This window comes from Canis lupus, chromosome 3 (assembly GCF_048164855.1).
Source record: "Canis lupus baileyi chromosome 3, mCanLup2.hap1, whole genome shotgun sequence".
NCBI classification, from domain to species: Eukaryota; Metazoa; Chordata; class Mammalia; order Carnivora; family Canidae; genus Canis; species Canis lupus.
Window position 1 is genome coordinate 15385355 of NC_132840.1, and position 7940 is coordinate 15393294.

General features: G+C 41.3%; 1 long non-coding RNA gene across 1 annotated transcript; it reads right to left on the bottom strand.

Annotated features, from left to right (window-relative positions):
- Positions 1-2693: 2693 nt before the first annotated feature.
- On the bottom strand, positions 2694-7641 carry LOC140624498 (uncharacterized). Its single transcript, XR_012023964.1, has 4 exons — positions 7352-7641; positions 6100-6184; positions 5771-5899; positions 2694-2829 (listed from the first exon to the last, which is right to left on the bottom strand). It is a non-coding gene; the product is annotated as an uncharacterized lncRNA (long non-coding RNA).
- Between the last annotated feature and the right edge of the window lie 299 nt (positions 7642-7940).

Consider the following 7940-nt stretch of genomic DNA (forward strand, 5'->3'; position numbering starts at 1 on the left):
GGGGCTGCCCTCCTAAGAGATTTTTAAATATGAAATCCTGGGATAGAAACAAGAAAAATGCTCTACTGAAAAAAAAGTTAGTTGCTCAGGTACACTGTAAGTTAGATGTGGAAACACTGAAGACACACCTGCCCTCAGGAGTTTGAGAGAAATTCCAAGTCATGGCTCCCTGTTCATCTGTAATTTGGCCAAAGAGCCTCCAAAAGCACCACAAAACCTGATTAATTTGAAATAGATGAACTTCTATGTTCTGAGGCCATATGACATTTCAGGCCAATTATGCAACCTTCCAAGCTCAAGAAAACACACTATGTATTTGACCACACGCTTTGCTCTCAACTTTTAAACCCATATGTATATTTTAATGACAATCTAATCCATATGGCTCAGATTATTTCTATTAGATTCATCAGAAGCAATTTTGAAAGAAGCTACACCCTAATAACTTCCTCAGTGTGCTGTGCTAGACTTGAACTCCTTCTCCATGGGTTTCTCCAGCAGAGTCTGCTGGGTGGAATTTGTATTAATAAAGGCAACGTGGAAATTAAGAGCTGGGACCCCAGAGCCAGACCGCCTGGGTGCAAATCCCAAGTCTTGTGATCATCTCACTACTTAGGATGTGTGTGACTTTGAATTTGTTTTCTTTGTCTGGAAATGGGTAAAACAATAACCTCCATGGGGTTATTAAAGATTAGCCAAGTCCATGTGAAGTGCTTATAGAAGTGTCACTGTGTGCCAGGCTAGTACTATTTTAACCATTGGCTATTATCATTAGTACATTTAAGCTGCAAGTAAAAGAAAAATAACATTGGAATGGCTTGTACATGATAATTTATTTCTCTCTCATATAAACACAGGAAGTCCAGGACCAGGGTGATGACCTCATCCCACCTAGAACCTGATGTTCCACCAAACTCCATACACAATCCTCTCTTTCTCATCCAAAATGGGGACCCCCTTGCCAGACAACTTGTCCATATTCCAGCCAGAAGGAAGGAGGACAAAGGCAAAAATTATACATCCTCTCATTAAGGGAGAAGTTGTGCTAGAAGTTGTGCACAACACTCTGCTTACATCCCATTGAGCAGAACTTAGTCTCGTGGTCATGTGTAGTCTTAAAGAAGACTGGGAAATGTGGCTTTTAATACATTTAATAATAATAGATAATATTTAATAATAATAGATAATAATAATTTAATAATAATAGTATTACTATTATTATTACTACTGTAGGGTATAAAAGGAAAGACAGATATTGGGAGACAGTTAGCTGTCTCTGCCACAGATTCAGAGTCTATTCCAAGGGCTATTTAAGGAGTTACTCAGTTTCCCTGATTATCTTCCATGTATGCAGGAGGTATACCTGTTATTAAACTTCCATTTGTTTTTCTCCTGTTAAAAAAAAAAATACCATCTGGATCTAGGATGTATACGAAATGAAGATCTTTGGATAATGGAATGCAGTTTGGGAAGACTGCGTCTTTAATTGTGCACTCAGCCGTCTCCACATTCTGTTTGCTTATAAATCCCATAAATATATGCTGCATAAAACACTAAATAAATGTTTATTCTAATTATTGTACAAAAGTGACCACAAATCTCTCTTCTCCAGTCTCACCAGAATTGTACCCATGGAAGGTTTCAGATGATTATGGATTTAGGAAGAAAAGGAGAACTGGGTGACTTTGAACATTGCTTCAATTAAAAAGGAAGCCTTCCCAAACACCCAAGGATAGCCACTTTCCTGTCCATCATTACTGAAAAAGTGATGGCATGCCTGCAAGTCCAGGGAGCTCTTCCAGAAACTCGTGTGAGACAAGACACCTTCCCAGCCAGTCTGATCCTTTACAAATAAAAGATGTTGACAACACATACATAGATAATAGGAAACATACTTTTGGCCAGTGATCTAGCTTTTTGGTCAGGCTTGAAGACTGTAACAGATATTCTGGAAGCCTCCCCAGCATCCTACCCTACTCTCTCCTGAACAGAGTCGTATTTCCCAGCCTTGCGGTTCAGTTGGGGATTGGCTTGAGTCAATCGAAGAATGCAACCCCGTGTCCACAATTATTATTTCAGAGTTGGGCATGTGATGGAATGAAATGTGAAGGAAAATTGTTGGCCATTCTCTTGGGATCACAAAGAATATTTGGTTTGAGAATGATGATGGCAAATTAACAGCACTATTACATATAGAGTGGCAAGATGAAGAGAAATTGATCCGTAATGACATTGTTGAGTCAGTAGATGGAAACTTACAAAAGCCTATGGCCTTTGAAATTCACAAACCAGTAAATTCTCCTATAGTTTAGGCCCCTTGAGTTAACATTTTTGTTTAGTATTCCAGTTGATATTGAGCCATCAAATGAAAACCTGGAAATATTTAATGAGACAAATTAATCCGGAAGCCATAACTAAACATCTGTCGTATCAGTCTACCAGGGTCGAAATGCTGCTCTACCATTTTGCCACTTCTGTGAGCACACTCGGGTCATTTGAAGAAAACATGAGACTCAGTTTCTTTATCAGGCAACTGGAGATAACTGTAACGGTCTCTCGGGATTGTTGTGTATAAAATGCCATACAACATAAATGAAAGGCCCAGGACCAAGCCTGCTTCCTAGACAGAGAAATCAATGAAGACACAATAAGGTCACAGACAAAGGGAAAAGGAGGTTTATGTTTACTGTGAAATAAATTCTATATGAAGAGTTTCTCTAATGTACATCCAAGGAGGAAGATATATGGATGGATGGATGGATGGATGGATGGATGGATGCATAGCCGTGGACACCAGACTTCACAAAGATGAAAGATCCCAGACATTCCCTAAGCAAAATTTACATATCATTAAAAATCAAAAAACTATTTATGGCATAGTTCCAACAGTTTTGACAAATGCGTACAGTTGTATAACCCACCATCACAGTCAAGGTATGGAATGGTTCCATCATCCCCCAAATTCCCTCCTGCTCTTTCGAAACCCACTCCTCCTACCATCCCCAACTCACAGTCCCTGAAGATCAACAAACCACTGATCTGTCCTGTTCCTACAGTGTCACCTTTCCACAATGTCATGTAAATGGAATCTTGCATATTGAATCTTTTAGTCTGACTTCATTCACTCAGTATAGTGCATTTGTGATCCATCTATGTTAGGGGATAAATTGGTCCTTTGTTTTACTACTATCCCTGAACATTTGACTAAAGCTCACCTTCTCAATCATATGCACCACAAAGGATGGTGACCTTTGGGCACACACAGCTCGTATGTTCCCTGTTTCCAGTTTTATATCTATATATATGCATAGATATAATACATAACATATTATATAGAAATATAGAAATCTGTCTATCATCTATCTATGTTTGGAACTGTTAAAGGGAAAGAAGCATGTTAGAGTGTGCTATGGACTGAACTGTGCCCTCCGCCCCTTGCAATTCACATAGGGAAGCCATAACCCCAAGGTGACCATACTTGGAGATAAGATCTTTAGGAGGTAATTAAAGCTAAATGAGGTCATAAGGGTAGAGCCCTAATCCATATGATCCTTATAAGAGGAAGAGAAATCGAGATCTCCCTCTCTCTCTCTCTCTCTCTCTCTCTCTCTCTCTCGTTGTCTCTCATCCCCTCCCTCTCTCCTTCTCTCTCTCCCTCTCTCCTTCTCTCACTCTCTCCTTGCCACGTGAGGACATGGGGAGAAGGTGGCCATCTACAAGCCAGGAAGAAACTCACCACCAGGAGTCAACCCTGTGAAACCTTGATCTTGGACTTCTAGCCTCGAGAACTGTGAGAAAATACATTTCTGTTGTGTAAGCCTCCCAGGCTGTGGTACTTTATAATGGCAGTCCCAGCAGATTAACAGAGTGACTCAGAAGACCTGGAGCTGGTCATCAGTGAGATGGGTTTGGTCCTAAACATCTGTTTCCTTTTTCTGTGGGAAGGGGATGAACATAACCTTCCCTGCACGCTTATTAGGAAGGCTAAGCCACTTGGGTAATATATGTAAATTGTTCAGCACAGTTCTTAGCACCTGGAAGTGCTAGTTTGTATCCATCTCTGCACCCAATATGAACCCTTATTAAGCAGGGATGCTCAGGAAATACTTGTTTAAAAATACTGAAATATAATCAGCATTCTAGGGGACCTCTCTGTATTTTAATTTTTTAATTTATGAAATGAAATAACTGATGCAAAAGCATGTTCCTGACATCTGACACCATCTATTTTCTATTTGCCACAATCTAAAGAAGAATCTTACAGTAGTCCTTTTCATTTTAGTATAAGCAGATTTTAGTCATTATTACCATAATTAGGCATTAAGCTATTTTTCACCAGTAATCATAAAAAGAAAGTATGTATATCTCCCTGAAGCATAAACTCTCTACAACAAGATGAAAATATTTGGGGGAGGGAGAGTGGTGGTGGGAACAGGCAGCGGGGTGCCTTCTTTTGCACCTGAAATCCAAATACAGTCTTCTCAAGGCTATAAATAAAGGAAGACCAAAAGTAAAGAGGAATAAAAAGAGTGTCCTTTCTCTTGAACTTCATAGCTCCCTTGGGGAAGGAAGGAGGACCTGGGGGCTGTATTGGCTCTCCACTGACAGCCACAGTGGTGTGCTGAAGTCTGCTCATCCCAGCTCTTGAGAGCGGATTGTGCACTTCACCCAACTCCCCGGTCAGTGATACCATGTTGGTAGCTTGAAATTGGCAGCGGTGGGATTGTTGACACCACTGAAATTGCCAAATGCTATAAAGCTGGGCTTCCCTCACCCTTCCTAGGGCCAGCTGTTAAACATTTACCAGCACACCACTGGGTCCAGAAATCTCTTAGAAGGGCGGAGAATGGATAGCAGAGGTCAGGTGAATGGACCAAGAGTCAGGAAAGCTAAGGAAACCCAGAATTTGGAGTTTGGATGCAAGACCTTTCTTTATCTTTCACCATTTTTGAAATTTGGTGGGGATCTGTGACTTGTTTCTGAGAATTAAACTGTATTGGAGAAAATTATCCTCCCAGATGCTGATTGTACCTGTTAAACTAGCAACTTCGCTGCTAAAAGAGTTACTCCCCAATAAACGGTTAAGAACATGTGCCAAGATGTTGTCACCAGGAAGATGGATATAACTCGCATTGCTATGCAGTATGTTTAGAACTACCCAATGTCCGGCAACAGGGAACTCTCTTTACCCCTGCTATGGTGGGTCCATAGAAAGGGATACTACGCAGCTTTTAAACAGTCCCCTAAATTTGGTTTTTGCTGTTATGGGAGAAGAGTCATGATACAAAATAAAAAAGAACAAGTTACAAAGCAGAGTGATATTAGTGAGCTTTATAAAATATAAATGCCTCAAAGGTTATAGGTTATAGGTTAACCCTGAGTGGTGGGGTTCATGGTAACTTTTCTTCCTTTGGTGTTTTTCTATATTTTCTATCTTTTCTGATTTCTCCATAGTGAGAATACATTACTTTTTGAAATAAGAAAAAAAGAAATGTTATTTTTTTAATTATGTAAAAGAAATGTTTTTTTTAAATTACGTAAACTCTACCCACAACGTGGGGCTCAAACTCATGACCCTGAGATCAAGAGTCACATGCTCCACTGACTGAGCCAGCCAGGCACCCCAGGAAATGCTATTTTTTAAAAGCCATTTCTCCAACTAGATCATCTAAGAAGTTAAAAGCTATAATTTGGTTATTAATTAATTAATTAAGGAAGGAAGGAAATGTAATACCCAACATAACAAGGATTTTTGAATTATCGATTGTACCTGAAACAACCATAACTCTTTATCTTCCCCTTTCTTCTTCCAGCAGTAATAATACTTTCTCATATTTACTAAGCATCTTCCACATGTCAGCCATGGTACCAGGTAAACGAAATACATAACTTATTTATTCTTCAGGAAGAAAAAAAAAAACATGTAATAGTTACTATTTATATCTTCACTTAACAGATGCACAAACAGAAGCTTAGAATGTAAATAACGTCCCTAAATCCTCACAGCTGGTAAGTGCCGTACCCAGTATCAAACCCTAGTTAACAAAAGCACACATTTTGTGTGGATCACAGATAATCTAGTTAATCTTTATTACTCACATGGTCACACCTTTAAGCAAATGGTAGGCTCAACGCTGCCAGTGTTAAAGATCAATTCACATATTTGGTCCCTTGGATTCTTTGGCTGTGATAATAAACAGTCTAATCAACAATTGCGATATAATAACCCACACTTCATGTACTTAAACTAAAACGTAAAGGAACTTTGCATCGGTAAACTACCAACATGACTTAGGGGCAGTCAACAGGGTTTTGTATTGGCCAGTCAATAACTAATTAGTAAGCGTCTCATGTATACAAGGCACTGTTGGCAGATTCTGGGGATAGAGTATTAAATCAGGTAAACACAGGCTCTGTCCTCCTGGAGCTTCCAAGAAAGAGTAAGGAACTCAGTAAGCAAGATGGGTGTTGTGATGGAGAACCACAGGGGTCCTGGGGAGGCAGCCCAAAGCTCTCTCCTTTGACATAGTAACAGGAACACTCATAGCTACAACCAGGCATAGCCTAACCTAACCACATCTTTTCTATAAACTGTGTAGCTATTTTTTAAATCCCTTCTTTATTCTTTGCATTCACCCTTCCAGATATTTGTGAACCGATTTCTAAGTGTCCACAGACTCACAACTAGAAAAGACCAGGATTCCTGCAAGATGCTTCTTGGCAATAGTCCGGGAGTCTGAGACCTAGTAAGGAGTGAGCTGTGGCGGCTGCAGTAGAGGCCTTTCCAATATTCCATTTGAAACACTAACACTCCCCCTGCTTGGCCTCTGGTCCTTTAATAAAAGCAGTTGTCTTTACCCCCTGGATTCCCAGGGACCACCTAACACCCCTAACCCCTCAAGGACCCAAGGATTGCCTTCTCCCCTTAGAGAATCGCTTAGTCCGGCTTGCTGAAGGGTGGCCTTCTCGAGCACCTTCCTTGCGTCAATATGTGCATCCGTCAGCAGAGGGCAGGAGTGCACAATGCAGCCCATTCCTCTCCTGCTAGGAATAACCAAGGGAGACAGGAGGGCCCAGATTTACCAGCACCGAGGCAGATTAAAGCACAGAATAAATCACTGCCTGTGTGCTGTGTGCCTGACAGCATGAGAAATCCTCTGGGCTGAGAGCCCATGTGCCTGGGTCCTAGTGCTGGTGAGAAGTCAGTCACTTTACCTATGGGTCTGGTTTGTGCAGGTCACTGCCTAACCTCAGCCATGTTGGGGCTGGACCAGCACTTGGGGTTCTTAAAAAGATCGCAGGACACCCTCAGCAATAATCATCAAGAAACTTAGAAAAAAAGATTACTTACAAGTCCTGGAAGTTACACAGCCCAGTGGGGCCACACAGCAAGCTCACAGGTAGAGAGAGAGAGAGACCAGCTCTGGGATTCTGCTTTTACTGGGGTGGAGGGTGGGGGCCTTGGGTTTCTCGGGCTCACTCTTCACTGGTGAATTTAAAATATAAGAGCCAGGGCAGCCCCGGTGGCACAGCGGTTTAGCGCCGCCTGCAGCCCAGGGTGTGATCCTGGAGACCCTGGATCGAGTCCCACGTCAGGCTCTCTGTATGATGCCTGCTTCTCCCTCTGCCTGTGTCTCTGCCTCTCTCTCTCTCTGTCTCTATGAATAAATAAATAAAATATTTAAAAAATAAAATATAAGAGCCAGAGTTTAATTTGCAAGAAGAGGAAAAACAGGTGGCCCACATGGGCAGTTAAAGATCCCTGAAATCAACCAAGATCTCTAAAACAAAGGAGCCTGGGGGCTAGGGGTGGGGTGGCCTGGTTTTTATCTAGTCCTGGAGCTGGCACTATGTTTATTTGAGATAGTCTAGTGCATCTGAAGTGGGTGCCTCTTTGAAGTGGATGCCTGGGCAATCACAGCTTAAATCAGACACTTGCG